Raw genomic sequence first — 27187 nt, 5'->3', positions numbered from 1 at the left:
ATTTTTGATGGCAACATGTTTTATTAAAGTATGATGAGTTGTATTCAGCTTGCCAGATTTTCATTTCTTTTCTGTGTCATTGTAAGCGGCTTTGAAACAGATAGACATCAGAAATAGGATGTATTCTGATCTACCCTATTTTTCAAGGGTAGTGGTAATAATAATTATTATATCTATTTATTATTCACAAAACTTGTACACCCAACTGTATAATCCCAAAGGATTTTTCTTCTGATTAAATCAAAGATATAGGTCTGGTCTGGATCACCCAATGCTTAATTTGATTTTAAATATCAAGAACAAAAATATACATATATCTGACTGACATTATCCTTATGGTAGAAAGTAAGACTAATATTTATTTTATTTATTTTATAAAATGGTGTCGTTGTTATGCTTTGCCTCAAAAAAATATACTCAGAAAACTTAGGGGACAATGTTATAATTTGTTATGCAGATGTAAATTGTTATAAAGGGACAAAAAATGGATCATGAAAAGTTCTTGTCATATCCTAAATTCAAGAATAAAATATGGGCTCAAACTGCTATGAAATTTAAATGGAAGGTGTTTGTCAAGGTCATTTTTTATTAGAAAAGAAATCTTGGAAATTAGCAAGCTTAGAGCCCCAAAGCAAAACTTACCCCATAAAAATAAAAAAATGCAAATCTCTACTGCTGAGAAAAAGTAGTTAGCAGGAATTCCTTTCAAGATGGGAGAAGATTTGGCTATTCATGGCTAATATTGGCTAACGTGATTATTGAATAAGCTATAGGATTTCCCTGAACACCAATTAGCAGTAGGGACTAGCAATAGGAAAGAGAAACGTTTGGAATGCGTGACTGATTTTGAATCTGGTCCAGGTGAATACTTCTTATATTCACAGATTATCTATTACTATCAATTTCAGACACAACTTTTTTAAAAAAAAAAACCCTAGCTCCCGATCCATAGCTTTTGTACTAATTATTAACTTTAATTTTTCAGAATATATGTATTTTTACACTACTTGTGTCATCCAACATCTTTCTACAACATAAATAAATGGTGCCTAGGTAGGTGGCAGCATCTGGACAATATCTACATTTCTTCAGCGAAGACTTATTTAATATACATTTCCGTATGGTAAGCACATTTTTAAAAAACAAAACTTCTACTCTTAGTATGGAAGTTTTAGTACTGTTCCTTCTTTTGAGACCCGTTTATATTGTTCTTGATCATGAGGATAGGAATGGTAGTAGACTTCATTTGATGCTAATGTCTGTCCTACTACAAAGTATGTCGGGAGTGGAATTCCCAGGTCTGTTCCCAACAGTGTCCATGATAAAATTCCCTTAGAGCCCCAAAGCAGGCCTTGCATTGCTGGAGTTAATCCTGCCTCTGTTTTCATACCTGCTTCCTTTCAAGATACGGACGAGCTATAAAGAATAGCTCGTCCTTATCTTTCAAACTTTTTTAAAAATGTGAATACAACACATATAAATGCATAATGTGCTTTGTAAGATGTTGCATTCTCATCAGTGTATAACTGGTGTGTGTGTGTGTGTGTGTGTGTTTTAGAGGGCCCATGATAAGGGAATTATTCCAAGATATTATTAGTATGGTTGGTCGCACAGTCACCAGTTGTTTAGACTGGATTTGGCATTTTTATTTACCTATCGAGTCCTTCCCAGGACCTGGGATAGGCAGATGTTGTTGTTTGATTTATTATTATTATTATTATTATTATTATTATTATTATTATTATTATTATTATTATTTGGATGCTGCCCAACTCTCACTGACTATGGGTGGCTCACAACAATCAAACAAAGAAATTACAAGCGTGGTGAAGCAAGTGTTCTCACTCTTCCTGGCCAAAGGCCTGGGTGAAGAGCCAGGTCTTTACAGCTTTTCTAAACAATAGCAGGGTGTGGTCTGTTCAGATCTTGGGGAGGAGCTTCATTCCAGAGGACAGGGGATGCTACAGAGAAGATGCATTTCCAGGGACCCAATAGATGACATTGTTTAATTCAAGGAACTAGGAGCACATCAACACTGCAGGATCAAATTGGCTGGGCAGATGTTATGAGAAAAAGGCAGTCCCTCAAGTAACCAGGCCCTACAGTAAGTCATATAGGGCTTTATCGGTCACAACCAGCACCTTGAATCACACCCAGAAGCAAATCAGCAACCGGTGCAGCTCACAAAGCAAAGATGTGACATGGACAAACCAAGGCATGCCCATTACTGGTTGCTCTACCACATTCTGGACCAGTTGAAGCTTCCGGGTGGTCTTCAAGGGCAGCCTTCTGTAGAGCATTTTGCAGTAGTCATGAGGTCACCAGGGCATGAGTGACTGTGTGAAGGGCCCCTGGATCTAGGAAAGGGCACAACTGGTATACCGGATGGAGTTGTACAAAGGCTTTCCTGGCCACAGCTGACACCTGCTCATCAAGCAGGAGCTGTGAGTCCAGGAAAATCCCCAGATTGCATACCAACCTTGAAGAGGTAGTGCTACCCCATCCATTGACAAGTGACAGGCCAATCACCATCATCTACTGGCACCTGAGAATCTTTTCTTTTTGCTCTCCATTTAGTGTTTACCCTCTTCCTGTTTATCTTTAAAGCAGCAGCCAAGGAATGCATTCCTAGAGTGTCATCCTGTGAGGTCCCTTTCCTTTCTCTTCTACCAGCTGCTTAAGTAAGCAAAGGAGGAAGGAGAAGTAACAAATACCTCATCTCATACATCTTTCACCTTCTGAATCAGCTGGCAATCTCTTGATGCCTGGAGACCAAGTAAGGTTTTTTCAGAACTCAGAGCCACAGTAGATAGGTCAATAAGGCAATAAAGTGATTGGGACCAGGATTTGGGGGAAGAGTAAGAGTTCTGGAGAGTTTATTAGGGTTTTTTTTTAACTGTGCCAAGTGAATTTTATGAGTATAGTTTCCGTGTGCTTCCTTTTTCAGAAAGGAAGAAAATAAACCACTGATTTTCCACAATAGGAGTCAGAGAAAGCTATGAGGGCTGCAAAACAAGAGAGGTTGGGTCTCAGGTTGTCCCCCTGTGCTCTACATGTCTATTTGGCTAGCTCCAAATGGAAAATGCAAGCAAGGGGGCCATGCTGTATATGTATTCTTGACACATGGCTGAAGTAAGGGATACAACAAGGGAAAATGCCTGTCAATTTTTGTTTTGTACACTATCAGGCAGACAGTGGCACAAATGTTGTGCAAGGAATCTTCTAAAATATGAGATTTGATGCACATGAACATGATAGCTGATCTGCCCACACATCTTTCTCAGTTAATGAACAGTTTAGATGTCAAGGACCGTCTTTGTGCTGCAAGATTAAGATGAAATCTCCAACTGTTCAAACTTTTTGACTATTCATTTGTCTTTCATCAGGAACTGGCAGGTGGCTGAATGACATGTCATACTTTTGGCATCTCTTGAGCAAAACTGCATTCTTTTCCTTAGATTTCTTTTCTTTTTTTTTTTCATTCTTCCTTGTTGAGATACAGCCAAATAGTTTTGCCTTTTTTCAGCAGTTCTGTATACTGGATATATTGTTTTTCTTCAATTTGAATTAAAAAATAAAAATATTAATAGAAATTCTTTGATTTTGCATACAACACATATATTGCAAAAATTACCTGTCAACCTATCTATAGCCTTTTTCCTCCATATTTAGGAGCTTGTTAGTGTTTTAATTCATACGGGGGGGGGGGGGGGAGATCAAGGTCAGAAGCCACAAATCCTGATATTTCAGACCTCATGATGCTAATAATTTGATCCCTGAGTTGACGGCAGAAGCTTATGCTAAGATGTTGATGAATGTGAATTGGCTTTCAGCAAGGCATAAAGCAAAGTAGACAGACAACATTTCATAAAACATAGAGAAAACCACTCTTATTGTGTACTCTAAAAGCAGACATGGGAAACTGATGGGCAGTGGCTTCTACAGAGGGGCTCAAAATCTGCAGTCATGAAGCTGCCCCCACCAGCTTGCAGATTTTCATACAAAGAAAGGGCATTCTTCCACCTTTCTAGCATCAGTTTTTGTGATGGAATGGAATTATGAAGGCCAGGCTCAGGGAGATAAACATTTTCTTAGCTCGCCAGAACCGCGTGAGAGGAACAAGAGGATGAGACTGGCACCTCCCTGAGGAATTCACACTGTTGTGGCTGGAGAACTTTGGGAACTGGGGTTTCAGTCTGGGAAGATTCTTGCTAGAGGTTGTAGCTAATAAACATAGCTGGACTGAATTGGCATTGTCTCTTGGAGTTCCTTGGGCTAGGCCTGACAGTTTTTTTGTTATTATAAAGTCTCTATTTCCATCTCCTCTTCTCGTTTCCAGTGTATTGACATACGCTTCTAAAGAACATAAGCATCTATTAAAAACAAAGACTATGTGAAATTAGCCCATGGCCACATCGTATTTATTGAATAAAATAAATATGTAAATAAATAACCAAGGACGCATTCTGAGCAGTCTAGTGGAGCTAAACTGACCAGTGTCCCATTCAAAATAATATTTCTGTCAAATTAGTGGTAATTTTAACTTTATAAAAATGGGATATAAAGATGCTAGCTGAAGCTGTGCATAACGTTGCAGGGAGGACAAAATGGAAGAGGGTGTGGCCACATCCTTTTCATACTTCTATCACAATCCAACAAGAAAACAAATGACAGAGTTTGCGTTGTGATGTCATGATGACGATTTCATCATTGTGATTTGGAATAGATGCCTGTGGCCACATCATTGAAGTAGACAGAATCAGGACAGAATCTTTTGCCCTAGATGACATCCAATCACTTTCTGTGATTCTATCATCCTTACATGTTTTTGAGATAAGGAATATTTTTTACTTTTTACACTATACTAAGTTTGTTTTCCAGTTTAACGTTACAGTTGTGGGTTTGTGGAGTCCTTGGGGTTCTCTGAACTTGAACATTTGCTGTTTTCTTGCAAATGTTTGATTACCCAGCTAGGTAACATCTTCAGTGCTAGAAGGGAATGGAAAACAAGCTCTCTGTTTATATTCAGTGGCACGCCCTGCCAGTGTTGGTGGGGGTGGGTGGGTTTTGTTTTTTCCCCTCTGGTAGTTCCTTGATTAGGGTATTATTTACTGCTTGATTGTTTGGTGTTAATCTTGATATTAATCTCTGCTTATCTGGGTGATGATTGCTGGCGAGGAGATGTTCTGGTCTTTTGTTTTCCTTTTTATTGTCTCTTTTGAATAGTGTGTAGGTGTTGTTTATCTCTGTGTGCCTGTTGATGGCTACCTTGTCTGAGTATCAAGCTTCCAGGAATTCCCTCGCATGTTTGGATTTAGCTTGGTCTAAGATGCTGACAGTTTCCTAGTTGAAACTGTGGTTGAGTCTGTCCATGTTTTGTGAGATTAAGGAGTTTTCATCGTGTCTCCTGACTGCTAGTTGGTGTTCATGGATTTGCCCTGCTAACCTTCTGCCTGTCTGTCCTACATAGTGTTTGTTGCAGTCCTTACACTGTGTGTTGTAGATGATGCCTGTTTTTCCTTCTTGGGCTACTGGGTCTTTTGGTTTACTTAAGATGTTTTGGAGGGCTTTAGCTGGTTTGTGTGCTATAGAGATGTCAAAGGTGTCATCTACCTACCAGATCGATACTTTAGATTGTATGTGTAGAAGTGCTATAGTTTCTAGGCATTATAGTTGTGGGTTTCTCATACTGGAAAGGCAGCAAATGGCAAGGCACTGGAGAATATCTATAGGGAAGGGATTTTAAAAAAGGGAGTTTAAGGGTTGTATGAGGTCTGGAGTTACAGGTTGTCCACTTTGGCTTTTAGTCAACCATGGATAGCCCCAACAGCAGGATTTTCACAACATGGTGGTCAAATGCAAATGTTCTCAAGCTTTGCAATACTGTGACCCCCTAAAATGCTACTTTAATTTGGGGGATGACCCATCCCTTGTTATTGTTCAGTCGTTAAGTCATGTCCAACTCTTCGTCCGACCCATCCCTAGGAATAAACTAATTATTTCATTAGGTTTAGGGTTGGGCAAGAAATAAATATACATCTTAGTTTAATCATTACCTTTTAATATATCTATATCATAGGACTTATCAAACAATGCACTATTGCATCTGCTCATAGGGGAAGTTTCAGAATTGCTCGTCTACAGTGATGTGTTAATCTAATCATTGAATGGGGCTATGTATGAAAAAAAGAAATTATTGGATTTGTCCATTATGTGTCATAAGGAATTCAGTTAAAGTTTATAGAAGGTATAAAGTTACACATTATTTATTTTTATCTATGAAAATATTTCTCGTTTTCATTCTTATCATAAATAAGTACAAACTTATAAAATCAACCTTAAAAACCACACCGACTAAAGTATACTCAGCTGCATTTGGTGAGAACTAAAAGTTTACAAACAAGCTAAGTTTAATCTAGAATCAGAACCAGCTTAACATTGTTGCCAGCTGAATGTCTAGATGGAAAGTATTCATAATTCTATTCCTACAAACTCCCAAGGATGAAGTGAAAAGATGTCCTTGGCCTTTTAACATCCAAGTAGTTTTCTTGCACAGAAATATGGCAGACCAAAACTTGTAGGAACCTCACAAAACTAGGAAAATGTTAAAAAAAAAAAAGTTAACTGACTTTATTCTTTTAAAGAGTACTGTATGTTTCAATCTTAAAAGAAGTTCCCCTAAGGCTTCTTCCACATTTGAGGTATTGTTATCAAAAATAGGATAAATGTGTGATATACAAATAAAAGAACAGATTATCATTACTGCTGCTATTACCCATTTTATCTACTTTAGCACTGAAAATCTGGGAAGACCAACCAAATACAATTATATTAGATCCTGTAATGCCACCGAGATGATACCCCCATTCAATCAATTGATAGATATGTAAACTAGATAAACAGCATAAAGTCTTCTTTCAAATATACTCTGTAAAGCAGCTGCATTCTATAAATATTTGCAATCCACCTGTTTCACTGGAGAAAAAAAAATACAGCACAATTCATTTATCTAGCAAGTAATTACAGCACTTTATACTTCTATAGTATGAATTGCTAAAATAATTTGGTTAAAAATATTTGTGTTTTTAGCATTCGTATTAGCACAACCATCAAATTTAATTATTGTAACAAACCACAGTGAAATTTATTTTTTGCCTGTTTCCAAATGAATAAACTATCACTTCTAGTCAGCGCGCAAAGCAGACTTGGAAGCCATGTTTTAAAACAATGTTTAGGGACCCATAGCTTTTTCTAATTCTCATTTGATTTAGTAATGCATGAGCTTAAACTGGATCAGATTAGAATAATTGCCTCTAATTCCTGTCTTCACCCACAAACAAGTAAGAGGAAATAGCTTTGTTTCTGAGCCAATTTATATTTATTTTAGAGCCTATTTATTTCTTGCACCAAAGCTAAACCTATGGGCAATGTTTAGATTCAGTAGCTTCACAATTTGCATTGCTACCCTTAGTTTTCTTCCTCTAATATTTCAGCACTCTGCGCAATGCAGACTGGAGTAACTATTACTTTCTGGAGCTGGAGTGTCAAACAGTTTCTTTAGAAAGAAATTCTAAACCAAAATTTGTCAGCTATATTCTTAGATAATTCAGTCATTTGAGTGTTTGATTCTGATTATCCATCATTTATGAAATGAGACTATGTGGAAAAACTACAACCTTGCTTATAATGGGATGCGAGTTCCCATTTATTGAGGTTTAGCATTATCCATCATCAGACCACTATGAGTTAATTCAAGAAACCATGGTTAAGAAAATGCTATCTTAGTACAATTTGTGAACCTAGTATAAGTATCTCAGTGTCCTTAGGAGTAAGCCCCTTCAAAGTAAATCAACAGAGTTCAAAGGAGCAAAAATTGTAGATAGGTTTATAGCAGGATCTGTAGGATTAATCTATAATTAGGTTCACAAATTGAGCCAAACCAAACCACAACCAATTTCATTTTGATTTAAGGCAAACTGCACATTTAGTTTACCTCCAATCAGTGCTTGGACTCACCCAAAACATTAAAAGCAAATCAAACCACATCTCACTTTTTGTATGGTATGCAATCCGAGCTAAATTGTAGTATATTGTATTATACAGGTTGTTGTTTACAAACCATGGTTTAGTGCAACGTGTGCAGCCCAAGGGTTCTATATCTGGGCTGCAAAAATCTGGAGGGCCATCTTGTGACCTTTTAGAGTTTTGTAGCCCAGTTATGGTAGACTTTGCAAAGCCAGCCACGGTCACAACCCTTGCATGCCTGTTTATGCTACTACTGATTTCTCTGGATTCCTATATTAAAGCAAAACCTAATCTGATGCTCTAGATTCGCAGAATACACCAAGGCACAATTTAAAAAGAAAGAAAGCTAATCAAGGTTAACATGTTGTGTGAATGCAGCTCCTGCATCTTTAACCAAACTAGTTAAGCATTGTCTGTGTGAGCTAATGCATGAACCATTTACTCTTTCCTGGTTTATGGTTGAACAAGCAATTGCTGTGATGCATTCCCAACAGTTATTTTAGCATTTCAATATAACAATTATTTTGGGTTACGATCCTGCCAAACAGACTTTTTTCCCAGTCAGGAAATCTCCAGTAGGAAAGCACTATTAATACACGGCTTTCATGTTAATGCAATCTTTAGAAGTCCACACATCTGATGTTTACACAAATTATAAAATGCCAAACTGGGCAAATCCTAATTCATCATACAGTTTTGCTGCTGTGCTCCATGACATGATCGACAACAACTGATGATGCTTTTCTTTCCTCGTATTCTTCCGTTTCTAATTTCCAACATCAGGATGGCTTGAAAAAATGATGTGGGATGGTTGCAATGACATTTTGAAGGGGGAAATGCATAAAAGGAAGAAAAGGTTGAGCACACTTTGAAAAGAGCGTTGCACCGAGGAACCACCTGACCTTTCCTTTTCGTTCCCAAGATGCTGCCAATGTAATCAAAAGCCACCTCCAGAAAGGAAGACATTGTAAAATATGGAGGCTGGGAGTGAGAACAAAAGCTGGCGAGGCACTTCAGAAAAGCAATTGATCAGTCCCAGTGACTTTTTCATGATGACTTGCCCATGGAAAAACACATTCCAGGAGATAATTAGGTAAGGCTGTGCCATCCTGACCATTAATTTTTCTTTTCCCAAGTGTATTCCACTCCAAAAAAAATTGATTTAGTAATGCTGGTTCTTTTCCCACTTGAAAAGCTCCAGTCATCATTCATTTTATTAACCTAAGGCTCCCCAACTTTTCTGGTTAGCTGAGCACAGGTTGAACATTGATATCATGCCAAGGATGCTTTTGTAGGAAAATCCCTCTCTTTTCACAAATACAGGCCTTCTTTGCAGATCAAGTTAAGTTGTGGTTGGTTTAATTATATTCAGTTGGGTAACTCCCAACAACCTTCCACACTGGCTACGCTGGTCAGAGAGGATGGGAGTTATAGTTTAGCAATCTCTCAAGGCCCACAGACATACCCTTCCCCATATACTACTGGATATTCTATTCTTCTCCCAGCAACCTGTAGTCCTTTTACTGTTCCAGGGAGTAGAACGTGAAAACCAGAGAGCCAGTTTGGTCTAGTGGTGAAGGCTCCAGGCTAGAAAGCAGGAGACGGTGAGTTCTGGTCCCCCCTCAGGCATGAAAGCCAGCTGGGTGACTTTGGGCCAGTCTCTCTCTCTCAGCCCAGCTCACCTCACAGGGTTGCTGTTGCGGGGAAAATAGGAGGATGGAGTATTAAGTATGTCCACTGCCTTGAGTTATTTAGACAAATAAGAAAACCGGGATAAAAAGTCTAAAAAAACAAAAAAAATTAATGGGTGTTGGTTTTGGTGTTGCATTGTGTGCGAACCCAACAAATGGGTTTTTCCTTAGCACAAGACATGAATCAGGTCAATGTCAGTTCCTCTGAAGATAGGAAATCCACCTTCCGTTCTTCACTCCCTGCATTTTTCCCAGAACTATTTTCACATAGCAGACTGAACCACCTAATTACATTTTATCATAGCATATTCTGCAAACCTAGCTGATGTGATTTGCTTGTAATTTGGTGTATTGTTTGAGTACAGAACCCTGGGTTAATTTGATAAAGCCTGGTTCCATTTCCTAAGTGTAGCCCATTACATTAATTACATGGGAGGTCTGAGTGGTGCTTTGGCACTGCTGTATTAGGCTAATCGTCTTCTTGGAGAACAAGCTTTGGTTGCTTCAATGGAGTTCTCCCTTCTTACTGATAAGTGGATCATTTTTCAACTTCTGGTGGGTGCTATAATGAATGGGGGGGGGGTCTTCCTTTATTTCCCAAATTCTTCCACTGATATACTTCTGTTGCACCAAAGCAACCCAAACTAATGCAACATATCACGCTTTGCCTGTGGTATTCTGTTATCTGTTGTTCTGTTGGGCAAGGTGGGTTCTCTGTAAGCATCTTCAGCAACCAAGCCGCTGCAGTTCATAGAAATTGGGGCTAAGAGTTAAATGGACTACGTATGTCATTTCTCCACTGTAGCAGTTTACAAGGGACCTAGCAAAGGATTAGATGATGATGATGATGATGATGATCTTGCTTTACCTATGTTTTCCTTTGGACACAGCAAAGTAGTTGGTTTAGGGTGGCATTATTTGGCTCCTAGGGACTTCTCTGGTCTGGATTTATCAAACAATTGTTTTCTTAGCTGCATTTGTATAACATAGTTAATCATGGTAGTGAAAGGTTAGCGGTGAATTTGTGCAACATCCTATGTATACTGTAGTAGTTTTAATTTTGAGTAGCTGTCCATGTATGGCTTAGAATGTTGTGTAAACCGGGTTGTTTAGTTAGTCTTTTATTTTTGTAAATGTGAATTGTTATAGGTTTTAATTGTATATTTATTTATTGTTTTAATGTGTTGTGAGCCACCCAGAGTCCCCCATTGGGGGGAGATGGGTGGGGGACAAATTTAATAAATAAATTAAATAGTTCATGATTTAAGGTATTGTGTGAAACCAGGCAGGGAGTAAATTTGGTGATCAAGAGCATTGTGCAAATCCAGCCAATATTTCTATTGTGAACGGAGAAACTTCATTTTTACCAGACCTCCATGCCATAGACTTTGCCTGTAGCAGACCAGATTTCCACTGTGGTTTACATCCTTTGCATTATTTACACCGTGATATCCTGTAAATGAAATTAATTGACACAAATGATATTATCACCCAGTGATGTGAATCTCCACAATATTCTATTCTCGGTTTCAATGGACTTTCCTAAGCAATAGATACCTTTTCACCCCAATTAATTTTTTTAAAGCAAATGTTCACTGTAAAGTGCTTAGTACCCAATATGCACTGAGATTCCAGCTGCAATCAGGAAGCTACTATCAGTCTTAAGTATCAACTAATGGCTAGAGATGCAAAGTAGGCCTCCGAAACATTCTGAGACATTTTCTAGTCAGAAGAAAGGACAAAAGCAAGCCGTGGGGGTAGTCAACATCCCTGGAGTCTAGAAGAGGAAGAAACTCTTTAGTATGCCTTCTCATAATAGAGTTTTGTGATGTGTCATGACTGCTGTTGCAGCCATTTTGAGAGAGTGCCCACAACATACTCTTAAAGTCCATGACTTACACTATGATTAGGGCTTATTCAGCAAACCACCATGAAGCAAACTGTGTGAGTTTAACTTACTGAACAAACCCTTTATGCAGGCAGCTTGACTATTGGACAACCAAGAGTAAGGCTGTTACAGTGCCAGCCATATTAAATTGTAAAAAGACATGTCACTGCCTCTAAAATTATTTTTTTTTTCCTACTTAATCTCTCCCATATCAGCTCTAACTTATTTTCCCCATCTTTCTGTTTCTCTCCCACATAATCAAGTTCTTTCTAGCTCTTAAAGTTAATGGTTAAGTAGTATGAGTCTGTGCAGGGCTGCACTCTAAAATGCATAATGTTCAATTATAGATTTTATAATTAATTCCAGCACTGAGCAGCTGTGGGAAACTTAACTAAACTATCAAAGGAGAGGGACGTTTTAACGGTGTAGGAATTGACTGAAAATAATGTGAACTTGGGCCTTTTCTGAAACAAGAAATGACATAAGTCTTGTGTCCTCCAGAGAAATTTGCTTGCTCTGCAGTTTCATTTTATAGCTAGTTTGGTTTCTTTTTTTTACATTCAGCAGTGGTATATGGATAAAAGTGGGGAAACGCTTCAAAGAAATCTAGAGCACTCACACATGAATAACAAACTAGATAAAGTTTCAGGGACTTTTTTCACTATGAACTCTTGCCTAGCACAACTGTTTTGGGACCAGGAGCCGAAAGTCACAATTAGCCCAAAACAAGAAATGTCAGGACAAGCACTAACCTTGATTAAATTAAACACAGTCTGATTTCTCCATGTGTGTTTAATCTTCCTTTTCTGTTATATCCCTAAAAAGTCAGCAGCAAACTTTGTACAATATAATCTGAAAGATACGGTCTGCATATCACCATTTTTTTCTCTAGAATGACCATCGTTTACACATCTTCTCTTTATGAAATGCATGGACAATGTTGTTGCCACATCATTGCATTACAGTGCAAGGACATAAATGAAAAGTTGTGAGCAGTCTGGAGTCTGGTGACATGGGTGTCATATAAACAGTGCCAATGAAATTAAAATTCCAGAATCTTGTAATAAAAGTACTTTTACCCAAGATTATAAAGCTGAGTTAATGATTTGATGGGAAAATTAAGAATTATGCTAGGATCAATGCATCCATTATGATTAAAAATTCATATTAAAACTATTTTAATATATATTGAAATTCAAAACTGCATCGTAAGTACCTAAGTTCAGGTTGGAATCAATCAAAATTAAATCCTTCAACTCAGCTCTTCTCTGCAGTTGGCAATCCTGCTTCTTATAACACACAATTTTGTGCATATGCCCACATAACTGTGTCAGTAAGATACCCAACCTATTCACTTTTTAGTATCTGGTACAGCAACGTCCCTCTCTCCCCCATCCTTATTTCAACATATATGAACGGATGGATTTCTATGGGTTGGACTTGGTATCTTGCTGCAGCTCAGTCACTGTGGCTTATAAACCATGGTTTATAGTGTGCCAAACTGCACGTTTGGTGTAGTGGTTAAGGTGCTGGCCTAGGAACCAGGAGACCGTAAGACATGAAAGCCGGGTGGGTGACTTTGGGCCAGTCCCCCTCTCTCAGCCCAAGTCACTTCACAGGGTGGCTGTTGTGGGGAAAATAGGAGAAGGAAGGAGTATGAGGCATGTTCGCCGCCTTGAGCTATTTATAAAAAAATAATATAGGTGGGATAAAAATCTAAAAAATAAATACTTAGGCAATTATTTATTGAAAAAAATATGGCTAAAACCCCATGGTTTAACAAGCCACATTATTGCCTGCATACACTCAGTGACATGTCACAGATTTTAGTCTGCAGCTCTGACTCTTTTGTTTAAAAATAAGTCCCGTTGGCTACAGCAACCTGGTTAGGACTTGAATGAAAGACTACCAGGAAATCTCAGGATTACAGATTAGACTGGCAAGTTGAACAAACATCCAAGAAGACACTCAGAAACATTTCCATATGGCTGCCTGTAAAACTATATGGGCAAGCATTAAGCTCACCCCGAGGGAGTTCTTGTTTCTTTAATTCCCATAGATCTCATATTTATGGGACCCTCTAGTATTGCATTGTTAAAGACTCTTCTCCCATTTAGGTTTAAATTATGACATAACCCTGACTCTGTGGCGGTGCCTGCCCCATGGAATAGCCTCACCCCCAGGGATCCAGAGGGCCCTGGCCTCCCTGGCCTTCCAGAAGGCTGTGAAGACCTGGTTATTCCCTCAGGGCATTGGCCGGGATAAAAGATGAGCCCAATACAGGTATGGTTTGGGTGAATTAGTATGTTGTATGTTGCCTTGGTTGGTGTTTTATTATTTTAAGTTGGGGGGGGGGGAGTTGTGATTCTTAGCTGCCCAGAGTTTGCATGTTAGATGGGCAGGCATATAATTTTTTAAAATAAATTAATTTGCCGAATTTTATGGGAAGCCCGAAGATCAAGCTCAGAATCTGCCTCTCATTTTGAGTGGTCTGGCACTGTAAATAAAATGGAAGAAGGAATGCCTCTCGTGTGTAATCCTGTCAGGTTCTCCTGCCTCTTCTATCCCTTCTCACACCAGAGCAGTGTATCTTAAGGAACGTATGGAACAGAAGTGTGTCTGTGTGTGTATAGTTTGCTCTAGACTCTCCCATTTGGAAACACCCTATTTCTTAATTAAAGTCTTCATCTCTCTTTCTCTCTGGCATAGTCTAAGCTACACAATAGGGACTCATATCCTCTGTGATATAGATACTGGCTCTGGATGTGAATAATCCATTGATGGGGTTTGTAGGTTATTTTGTTTTATTTTATTTTCCTAATAGCAACAGTAAGCTTGTCTCAGGGGAGACAGCAACAGCAGAAAGGTTGTGGATGGTGTAAACATGCTCTGATTTCTAGCTTTCCATATGTTCTTTGTCAGCTTGGGAAAGAATATCAACAGTTGGTTTTCGTTTCTGCCTTGCCGGTGTCTTTCCCCCCACTCCCAGGACTTCTCATTAAGCTATCATGGTTGTCTGCAATAAAGAAAATAGGACTGAAATTTATACAGTCATAGCAATAATTTGCTGGGTACCTTGGCCTCAAGTTATTCATCACCAGTCAATAAAAATTCAACTGACACAGTGATTTGATACTATTGTTGTACAAAAAGTATGCCCTATTTAAAATGAATGCCTTTCACACTATAATGGGGAATCTCGTTTTTCAGCTAATGAAGATGCTAACCATAAAACACATTTCATTCTTCAGGCACCCTTGTTACTGCCAGGTAGACTAACCAAATCAAGGTTTTATTACAATAGAGGCTCTACAGATTAGAAGGTCTGTTACAAAGGCAAAAACCTAGGAGTAAAACTGAACTATAACTGGAAAGCTGCTGCATAAAATTTAACAATATATCTTTCATAAATCAGGGGCTTATTGATAGATTCCTTTATATTAGGTATATAGCATGTGTGTTAATGGTGCAGCTGGATGAGAAAGAAGTGTATTTTTCCCATGATGGTTTGTTTGAGTGGAACATGCGCTCCTAGACTTGGGTGCATATTTGCATTGAAAAGACAAGCTTTCCTTTGTTTGAGATAAAGCCACTTAATAAAGTTCTTGTAAACCAGAATGAGGAGTCTTTGGGCAGCTTTGACCAGTGTGCCATCTGGGTCCTTTCCTGGACCTAGAGGCATTGAAGATTCACACGTCCTTGACATTGCCCAGTTAGATGACTGCCATTTGTTCTCCATAAGGTTGCTCTTGAAGACAGTTCGGGAGCGTCACTGGTGTGGAATACAGCTACCCACCTTCTGCCAAGTACCAGTCAAATTGGCAGAAAAACATTTATCTTCCAGGAGTATGTTGGTTGCCTGCTAGCTTCCAGACTTAATTCAAGGTGCTAGTGGTTATCTATAAAGCAGTATGTTGATGGGGCTCTTGTTACGTTCATATCATATTCTCTAGGTAGACTCTGTCCCTTGTATACCATCTAGTTGGGAGAAGATGCTGCAAGTGTTCAGGGAGTGCTGGAGGATCTCAATGGTAGACCTCATGCTGTGAAACAGGTGATCCTCCATCCTATTCTCCTTTAGTTTTCTTTGTTAGGTCTTTTGGAGAGGAAGATCCTTAATAGAGGACATATACAGATATGAACATATGGAGTATAGGCTGTAGTGTTGTTTTCATGTTTTGAACACTGAAAGCCATCTAGAATAGGCAGTATATAAATTACTGTAATAAATAACATAAAGAGGAAATAATCAGCAGTAGGGCGATTGCAATCTGCAGCAAGAATGCTGGGAGAAAGACTGGTCCTCAGTTCCCAATGGGAGAGAGGATGGCCCCATAGTCTCTCTTTTCCTAGTTACATCCCCCCAATCTTTAAAAACAGAAAAGGAAAGGGAAAAAAAATCTGTATGATATTAATGCAATATCTTTTTTGGGTCTTTGTCTCACATTTTCACCCTTAACGGTGATTAATTACAACTGTGCAATATTGTGTGATCATGGTAAGAAATGAGGAGGAAAGTCCTTGAGTTGCTCTGTGGGGGAGACAGATAGCTTTTTAAAATTGAAAAAAGGGGGAATGTAAGGTAACCCTCTCTCCCTATGTGAATGATTCAGAAAACAATGTACTCCTTGGCAAAAAGATGGTGGTGGGGAATTGCTTTGGAAGGGAAAAAGACTACTCCAGAAATGAGGTCCCAACTCAACTGATTTATCCAGATTGCCACCTGGAAATGCGGAATAATCCCAGTTTACTCCTTCAGTGACATAGACATTTCTTTCTTTTTTTTTCTGCTTCATTTGCTGACAGCTGAATTCATTCAAATGTGCTTGATAAATGCCAAATGTAATTGTCTGCCAGAATGTAGGTGTGATTGACTAGAAGCTGATGAAATTCATGGGATCTTCACAGCAGATACTCAATACTTAATAGTTTAGAAGTGTGCAAAATTGGCAGTTTAATGAGAGAAGCTTTCACCAGATCACTATCCCCTCCTCCTCATTAGGAGATACATTAAAGGAGCTCTAAATCTTGTTTGATTTTCCTTGCATGAAAAATGAAATTGACTCAAATGTAATAGTGCTTTATACTATCCTGAGGGGAGCTTTAAAAACACAAATCATGCATAGGCATTCTGGATGCTTTAACTATTATGAAAACATGTGAGTGATAAAGCACAATTTACAGATCATGCTAACACAATGTTTGTTGTAATCATATCATTGTTGTAATTAATACATACTACAAGTAAATAAAAAGAGAAGACCGCACTAATAATTTCATTCTGCTTTCCATCAGCATTCATTCTCTCTCTCTCTCTCTCTCTCTCCCTCATACTTCCTTGGGAAAATTGTGTGTGCTTAGTATACATGTATAGTATACATGTATACACACACTTACGCACTCTGTGTCACAAATGCATTTATATAATCACAATGAGTTCCTTAATGTCACAAGATGCCTTGTTGCTTCTAAAATATTAAAATGCTATTGGTGTCTGCCTGACGTGTAAGAATACTACTCAGCCTCTGTGTTATTATAAGGCTTGAGCACCATGGAGTGAATTAAGTATCGCTAATCCCACTGTTTTCCAGGGTTCTCCTGTAATCAGGCTTTAAAAGGGTTTTACTACCTGCAGTGAACCTAAACAGCTGGGACAAGTGAACCTCACTTAAGAGCAGGGAGAAGATTTGTCTTTCTTTTTAGTAAAAAGTGGTTAACATAAGAACATAAGAATCCTGCTGGTTTACACCAAAGCCTATCTCTTTCAATACGCTATTCCCACAGTGGCCGTCCAACTTAACTCCAGAAATATAAGTGGTGGAATCAACTGGCTAGGTTTGCATGACACGCTAAGTTGAAAAAGCTTTGTTGTGTATCTCATAATTTTACTTCTCCACTGGGCACAGCTTTTTAATCAGATATCCCATATCATCTGGACTTGGAGATTATGGGCAACTGGAATTTGTAACTGAGGCTTAATAAAAACTTCTGGCGATTTTATGAAAGTTTTTTTCAGAAAAAGAAAATGCAATTTAAAAAATTACACGGGGATGTAAATGTGGAATTAACAAATATGGGATTAACAATTCATTTACCACTTCTGTTTTTGTTCTTGATCATCCTTAGAAATTTTCCCTAGGAGAGTAAACCATGCTGTTCAGTTTTCAGTCCATCTTTTATTGGAAATATTCATAATTACAATGTCCAGCAGTGAATGATACTAAAAGAGTTCTCTACTATCTCCTAAACATGTTGATGTTCCATAATACAATGAAGTATTGGGCAGAGGATCTAAAGGTCATGTTTATTTTGTTCTGTCAGCAGCTGGATTATATCTTTCCTTATATGTTCTGGTAATTATATCTTTCCTTATAGGTTCTGGTAATAAATGCTTTAACAGAAAGCAACATTTTAGGGCTGAGAAAAATGCAGATTTAGGGAACATATTTCTACTCATAGCATGTGTTCATGTTTAGATGATACCCATTTCCCCAAAGAATTTTAATTAGCAGGAAATCTACAACAGCAGAGAGAGGATCTTAGATATAAACTCTGTTAATTGTCATTCACTACCTATAAAAAGTATATTTGATTCAAAATGTAACAGCTAGGCTGCTTACCTATTTAGGACACCAGAAATATATAATGTTCATGTTGGAAATCTTGTACTAGTCATCACTTGCTTTCAGGCCATAATTTAAGGTTGTGGTGTTAACTTAAAAAAAAAAAAAAGAGTAACTTAGGGCCTTGACTATCTGAGGCCCAGTTACAACACTGCCTGCCCATTAAAGTCTGCAAGAGGGACCCTTCTGAAGCTAAATAGTGCTTTCCCAGATGTTGTAATGAAATATAAGGACATAATTCAGTAAGGTAGAGTACATACTTCATATGTATGAGGTTCTAGGGATCTCTGGTTGAAAAAATAACAAATATGACAGCTTATTGTTCTTGCAGAGCAATTTCATGTCAGAGTGATTAGTAACAGATTAATGGATTAGTGGATCAATGATTGGACCCAGAAAAACAGCATTTTGATATGTTCATGTCAGGTTCAGCCCAAAGAACTCCATGAGACAGTGCAAATACAATTCTGTTGCGTTTATTAGCTTCCACCTCAAGACAGAAATCTCTCCAGACTGAACCTAAGTTCCCAAGCCAGCCAGCCACAACCCCATGAATTCCTTAGGGTGGTGCCAGTCTCATTTTCTTAAACTTCCCACGCTCCTGTTGAGGGCTAAGGAAACACTTATCTCCCTGAGCCTGGCCTTCGTAACACCATTCCATCACAGTTCATAAGATTGATACCTGAATCATTTGTCCATGTTCTGCCATCCCTTCCCAGATTTGCAAGTAGATTTCCCATTTTTTGTCTATAAAGTGGTTTTGGACACACAATCACATATTCCATTTCCAAAAAAATCACAGAATCATCAACCTTTGGGAAATTGAATCTGAAGCACTGAATACAGTTCTCAGTGCAGTCCCCCCCCCCCATCTTTGCCTCAAATGCCTCGGAAGCTTACCAATGTAGCATTTGTCTACAACTCCAGATTGAAAGGAAAACACACTAGGTTGCTGGGTCTACCTCTAGCCATATAAAGATAAGACAATCTGATATGTCTATTCCCCATTTCTCAAATATCCTTCCCCCCGCCCCCCAAAAATAAATGCTGAAAACACCGGTCTGATGCCCTTGTCTCTGAATCTTTCAGAGTTTCTATGACTTGCCAGAGAAGGATTATTTAAATGACCATTTAAATAATTTATGACTTGCCAGAGAAGGATTATTTAAATGACCATTTAATGTGTGATAGGTCCAAAATAACCCTTTCCATTCCTATACTGACCACATAATCTTAACATGTGTAGTTTATTCATGCAAAATACTAAACCAGATCCACTGGGGACCTAGAGGCTGCATTCAAACAATATGCTAACTTTGGTTGATATTAACCTGGGTTAGTTGTATGTGTGTGGGGATGAGCTGAGCTCACTTACATAGTTTATGGGTTCAATATATTTTACAAGCATAGAAGATGAGTTAATTCAGTGACCGGGTGAGACATGTTGTATGATATGTGGGGATTTATGTAGATTAGCCTTCCTTATGTAGATAAACTATATAGATTAATCCTCTACCAAATGCAATGGACTTGCAAAACATTTTTTTTAATGACCCATTAAATGCAAAGAGAGATTTAACAGAGCAAAGACTGTTGAGTGCTATCTCTCTCAGTGCAAATGATCAACTATAGGTCTCCTCTCCTATGAAATTCCCTATTTCTGCAACCTTCAGAAATGTACAACAGAAAACAAAGAAGCTTTTACGGGGTTCTTGAACTCTGCAGAGTCAGCACGACTTGAAGGAAAGGATTCTTCCTGACCTATTGACATGGAAATGTATGCAATATTTAGAGCTACAAGCAAGTTAGTGCTCTGTGGCAAAAGCTGACTGAACCGTAGCTAGTATCGCCCACATTTAGTCCTGTGGGAGATGCTGAAGTGCCAAAAATGCATTGACCTGCTGGTTCCTTGCTTGCCAGTAGAAAGAAATGAGATTGTGTAACTGATTTGTGGTTCATAAACTTCTCCAGTTTTGCTGAGGTGGCACAATCTTGTTTCTCCTTTGCCATTATGGTCCCACTGGGGTAAGCCATATAAGAGGCCCATAGAAATGTTGGATACGTGTGTGTTTGTGTGTTATAGATATAATAAAGCAATATCTTTGGTTCCTAATTGTATAACTTGGCTTTGTTTCAGTAATATTCACAATTCATAAAAATTGAAGGAGAAAAATGGTCCATGGTTCCTCCATCTTTGATAGGAAATTCCATCTACAATCAACTATCCTCTTGACTTTTGATGTAATTGTCATCAATCCAGTTCAAACTCCTGTTCTTTAATTGGATCCCCTCATTTTTTTTCTTCCCTCTCATGAGGTAGAAATTCAAACCTGGTGCCTTCTGATGTCTTAAAATATAGCTCTCATATGTCCCAACCAACACAGTCAGCAACTGGGATGGACAGCAGTTGTCATCCTAAGGTCAGGAAGTCATCCATCTGTCTGCATCTGCCATTTTATGTCAAGTCTGCAGACTCCTGTGTGACTTAGAGTTGGGCCAAAAAATTATTCTGCATTTTGAAAATTGCGAATGATTTTGATGGGAAAAGATTTTTTTTTCCTCTCAAAAGAGAACATTTCAGTGAAAGTCTCCTGGCTGGGGTTCTTGCAATGATTTTAAGATATGAGGTGGTCAAGAAATGTTCAAGAATACATCTCTTCCCTTGCTTACAGCCTCCCTAGCTTCTCACATTAAATCTTAAACAATCTAGAAGAAACTCCAACTTGGGGGCCTTTTCAGGTGAGGAAGGAGAAGGATGGAAAGATACGGAACAGAAAAACAACCATCCAAGAACCCAAGTTTCTTCTGCCCCTCAGAACAACAATAAATTCAGCTCAAAAGTGAGATAAATCAAATGAAAAGTAACCTGAGAATGTAGAGGAAAAGGCTTCTTGTATAAAGAACCCTCCTGAACAATTGGAAAATGGCTGTCAGCTGAGTATTAACTCAAAACCTTTCTTTCCCAGAGTCTAAACTGCAGAATCTACAGAAAAAGGCAGATATTCACTTTTTCAGTCAAAACGGGGATGAAAGTGACTGCAGTTAACCTATTTAGGTCCTCTCTCCTTCATGACATTGAAATTGAAGGAGGATTATTATGTGTTCATTGTGCTCACATCATTTCTAAGCAAAGATAGGGATCATCTCTGGTTTGCTTTTCTAAAATTTTGGCTGGATTATTCATTTGCCTTATAAGAGAATTCATTTGATTGGATCGAACTTTGCTCAGTCTTCAAGAGTCTAAGAAAGCATTGCCCTAAGCATGTTAGGGCTTTAAAAGTCAATATCAACACCTCAAGTTTTGCTAGTGTATAATTGACAACCAGTGCTGATGTATGATCAGTTAGCAGACTATCTGCCTTGTTTACACTAGTTACAACTGTGTGCAACATACAAATCCAGGAGTGATTGTACACTGGACCTTTAGAAAAGTACTCAGAAACCACAGAGAGCAAAGACCTGAGAACCAATCAAAGCAGTGTACAAAAAGTGCAAATGCTTGTTCTCTGAAACTCTTCATCAAGAACAATAGAAGAAAATGCAAGGAATGGGGAAGAAACAAGAACTTGATTGATTGATTGATTGATTGATTGATTGGGGGGGTTGTTTTTCAAAGCCCAGGTTAGACTTTCAGTGACACAATTCATAATCAGCAAAGAGAATATTTTGAAAAGAGGCCTGAGATCTCAGGTATGGAAGCTTCTGATCTTTATTTATTACTCAGAGAGATAGCTGGGAGTACCTGCTTAAAATTCATATATATGTATATGTATATGTATATGTATATTGCTGATAGAGAATTTAATCTTTCTTCGCTGAGCTGATCAATGCTTGCCAGGCTAATGTATTTAATTTAATTTCATTTAATTTTCCACCAGGCTTTGCTAGTTCTCAATTGAACAAAAATAAAACTCAACATGTCTTAAGAAATACTGAGAGATGATAGCTTAAACATATGTATATAATGATACATTTAAATGCTAATATCCCTACAATTGCTTGTAGCCATACCATAACAAAATAGACATGAGTGAATTCTCATCTGTTGGGTTACTGAATACATGAACCACATTTCTGGGACAAATCTTTTTCTATCAATTTTTATACCATAGTTATTGAGTTTTATGCATACATAGTAATACTTTTGTAAACTGCTCTGAGTATTTTCTTAATGAGAGTATTTTTTTTTCCTGATGATTTATTTCTGCATGAGGGTGATATGATATGGCTGAAGTATATAGCTAAGTACCGCATACCATATCTGTAGACAGATATAGTATGAAATCATTTATCAAATCATTGCATCACTCAGTTCAGATGACAATAAGGGCCCAGTTTGGTTATTTAATTGGTTATTCAATTTTATATAGCCACCCTTCTCATATATATGACTCTGGGCGGCTTACAAACAATTAAAACAAATACTAAAAAAACAACAAAAAAGAATAAGACAATAATTTTTTTTAAAAAAGCAACAACAAAAGCATATAAAAATCATTAACAATCATAGCTAAATAGGAGCAGGACAGCTCTAATCTAATTCAAGCCATCCATTTGTCTGGAAATACTGTTATGGTTTGTCAAATTGAGTCAATTTAATTTGAGTTTTAAAATTTATTTTGGGGAAAAAAAATCTTCTGTCCAAGTGCAGAAGCAGTTAAATTTAATTTGGAAAGCCAATTAGATTTTGATAGTGGACCAAACTGCCTTTGATGGAATAAAATATCTTCACGAATCTAATTGCTATAAACACCAGAAGTGCCATGTTTCAGCTGAAGCGTTAAAATGCACTGCTACTCCTCTGAGCCTTTCAGCAACTCCCATATTCTGCCCTGAAAGGAAACTTTTTTGCCCTAATATCTGAAAATTGTCTTTCCCCCCAGCCCTTGTCCCTGTAGATGTTTGTGAATGAAACCCTTGAAATAATACCAATATTTCAATCCTTCCACTTCTAGATGGTTTTGAAAAGTTAGATGGATGATGTATTTCATTACCATCTTTGTGTTGCTGTACTGTTAAAAACAATGTTTCATGAACTTTCACATCACAGTGCAGTCTACTCAGAGTTTAGAAGTTTATTTACACCTTGGGCAAGACATGCTTTTGGACCTTCACAATGCCTTGGGAAGGAGTTTTCAGTTCTGCCAGGCCACGATTGAGATTTGCCCCTGATTATTAATTGCCAGAAGATATGCATAGCCCATGTCCAAGAGTTCAAAAGTTGAATAAGTCAAACAAAATCCATGAAGCTTAAGTTAAAAGGAGCATGTAGTTTACTTCTATAGCCAAACAACCTGAATTAAGAGAGGCCAGATATCAATAGTGTTGCTACTAGTAATAAAGACCTGCTTATTGATGGCCAGAGCTTAATAGGCATCAGGCAAGAGTGGGCAAGCTGGTACCTTCCAGTGTCTCAGCCAGCATGTCCAGTGGTTAGGGATTATAGGTTATAGTTTGAATCATCTGAAGCTCATTGTTCCACATTCAGGCAAATTTAGGCACCAAAAGTACGGGCACTTTTTTCCTAAACTATATCCAACAGATATATCTACTATTTTATTTTAATATTTATTTATTTATTAAATTTATATGCCACCCATCTCCCCCAGAGGGTGACTCTGGGTGGTCCATAATTAAAATCAAACATCAAAAACAATAAAAAATATATAAATATCCACATTAAATTTTCTAAAAAAAAATCATACCACATAAAAGACTATATACATAAAAAGACTATAAAAATTCAAGATGATGGGGGGGGCAGGATCAATGACCCCACAAGCCAATTCCAATGATGCAAGCCCCCATCAGGCCCCCGGGGCATCTGGCCTAGCCCAGATTTCACACTCAGGCATCTTGGAGGATGAAGGATTTCTCCCCTGGATGACTAGATTCTTTCCATTCAATGGGAAGTGCGTTCAGTTTCCAGGCTAAGAAAATTTTATCTTCTGAACAAACTAAAATGATAACATAAGATTGATACTGACTACATAAAGGTAGCTGGAGAAAAATAAGTCATATAAATGATCAAACTTTATGACATACACATATATATGTGTACACAGACAAATAACCCCAATCATAACTCTACATGAGTCAGACCTGTATCTTCTAGTAGTGATTGTGATAGTACAAACTTCTGCAACTTGCATAGAAATGACACTAAAATGATCTCTTAATGAACAGCATGCAATCTTGTCAGCCCAAACATTGGCTGGGAAGGGGGGAGTTCAGTTCTGAGTACCGGGCTTGATATAAAATATAGTTCAGCAAGACATGTCCGAATGTCCCAAACTCCGCATCGGACCACACACGCAAGTATTCTTATATGAGACATGTTGAATCTCCTTTTCACCCCCTTCAAGGGTAGAGGTCTAACCCTGCAGTGTAAAGACCTTTCTAGGAGGTGTAGAGAGAATATTATAAAAATGTTTAGGGATGGCATATAAGATATCACCAAGGTCTCTGCAGGGGTGATATGGAATTTTAGATCTATCATTTTGAGGGACCAAATAAAAATGTCTTTGCTTGACATTAAACATGGCTTTCTCTAGGCCCAACATAAGCAAAATGTAGACTGAGAGCACACAGTAAGCCAACTTAGTTTTCCCTCCTTTCAGAGAACTCTTTGAGAAGATGAGTTGGGCCATACCCCTAAATATTAGATTCAGCATTGTCTCACTTGGCAGAGGCTCATATAGGCCCTTACAGAGAATCAGCTTGTCTGAGAAATGCATTTCCTACTGGGGAGTGTGGAGCATATCCATCATTCAATATTTTATTATGGTCACAGACCAGAATTGGCGTGGAGCATAATTTTTGAGAGTTTGGGTGCGATTGCTTCTAGAACGGTGATATCCCTATAAGCACAGAGGTGTGCACCATATACCAAAAGTCCTAATGCCTTAGCTGTAAATACTTTAACGGCAAGGGGAACATACCCCTTGCCCTTATAACCTGCAAATATTATTACTGCATTGCTCGCCTTTTGTGCTCATGTTCTAAAATTGCTGGCTTGGGGTTTCCAAGAGGTAGAGGATTGAAAATAAATACCTAACTATTTAAAGTGCTGGTCTACTCCATTTGAGTATTGTTAATATCTGAGTGAGTTTGTTTGCTTATTCATTTATAGAATTTATAAGGCCACCCATACTGACCTAGTAATATGGAAAACATTAAAATAAAATAGAATCAAAGCGATTCTAATCCATGCAATGCAATACAGCACAAGCAAAACGTTCCCATCCCAAGGAGTTACAGGAATAGTTGGTGTAATGTTTACAGAATGCATCTACCTTTGTTTTAGAGTATCTAATTTCCTAGCTGGGTCTCATAGCAATATACTGCTGCTTGTAAACAAAGTCTTACCTGAGTGCCAGATCAGCCTGCTAATGTCATCAGCATATATCATCAGCATATAAAAGTATAGAGGTTGGATGGTGGACTAGTCAGAGAGTGGAATTCATGTTTGGCAAATGGCTCTACAATGTCATTAACACAAAAGTGAGATGATTTTATTTATTTATTTCTGCCATTTATGTCACTCAATTCTAAACTGGCTCCAAGCAGCTTACAAAGAATGGAATGGAATGGAATGGAATGGAATGGAATGGAATGGAATGGAATAGAATAGAATAGAATAGAATAGAATAGAATAGAATAGAATAGAATAGAATAGAATAGAATAGAATAGAATAGAAATCTAACAATCCAAAACCAGTAGAAACCTTGCTATCTATTGATATATTGAAAAAGACAATATGTCCCCAAAAATAGAAAGTTATTTTACAGATTGGCTGTTTTGTCTGTTGATTTGTTTTCAACAGTTATTTTCCAAATTTTCCAAATTGCTCATTTGCTAAATTCAGCTTATATATTGTAGAGGTGCTCTGTTAACAATGTGTGATCCAAAAGCATGGCTGGTAGATGCAATTCTATTCTGCACTCCACAAATGTACGTATATCCACAAATTTGTCGCATAAACAGAACCACAATAAGTGATGGAATATATCTATTGATTAGCTCTGGTTTGAGCTCACATTTGAGCTCATTAATGTTTGAGGACTTTCAGGAATCTACAATGAAAACTGGCCTTCAGAGATGTGTGCATGGACAATTGTCATATTCATTTGACATGTAAATAAACAAGGTACTCTGTCTCATTCCATCTCAGCCTGTTCAGGACAATGTTTTTATACTGATCCAGAATGTGGGAGGGAAAATTAAATTGGTGATGTTGATAAGAGGGTTGCACCTCCCAAGTCAGGGACAGCAAGCTGTGAATGGAATACTCTGATAACCAAGGACAAGCATGTCCAGTCCTGCAGTGATGCTTTGGACACAATGACAACTAAAACTAGGTAACAAAGAAATATGCAACAATGTAACCAGGAAGCCTATCAGTTTTGGGGGGGAAATGTATATTTATGATGGTTTGGAGTTTCACCTTTTAAGGTCAAGTTTTAATGTCAAGCTTTCACATTTTCTGGATGAGAGGCTCTTAGACCTTTTCATATGACTTCTGCTCTTCTTGGTGTTTCATTATGATGAATTTATTCTTAAGAGAGTGAAAACTGTCCTGGGTTCAAAAAGGCTCTTTCAAGTGTTCTGAGCTCAGAACAAAACTCCCCCATCTCAAAAGATTTGTCCTGGCTTGTGGGGGGAAAAACGTTGTTTTTGTTCTACTCTTCAATCAAAAAGAGGTTGCTCTAAGCTCCTGTGAGGGTTAGATCAGGCAAGGTCACAAGCAAAGGGGCTGGGATTAGAATGGTCCATTACAATAACAATACACAGGTGTCAACTTTCCTCCCACCCAAAAGCAAATAGGACTCATCCCATTTTGGGGACAAATATAACAATTCCATAAACCAGCTGTGCCTTTTTCCAAGATCACACAGTAGCTGTGATACATTAGGAGGAGAGAAATCCAAGCCACTAATAAGCAAAATGTAGAATAGAA

The sequence above is a fragment of the Python bivittatus genome, unplaced genomic scaffold (genome assembly GCF_059951505.1).
Source record: "Python bivittatus isolate LINGU-HERP-01145 unplaced genomic scaffold, Pbiv_v1 ctg000790_np1212, whole genome shotgun sequence".
Lineage (NCBI taxonomy): Eukaryota > Metazoa > Chordata > Lepidosauria > Squamata > Pythonidae > Python > Python bivittatus.
This window is presented reverse-complemented; position numbering follows the sequence as displayed.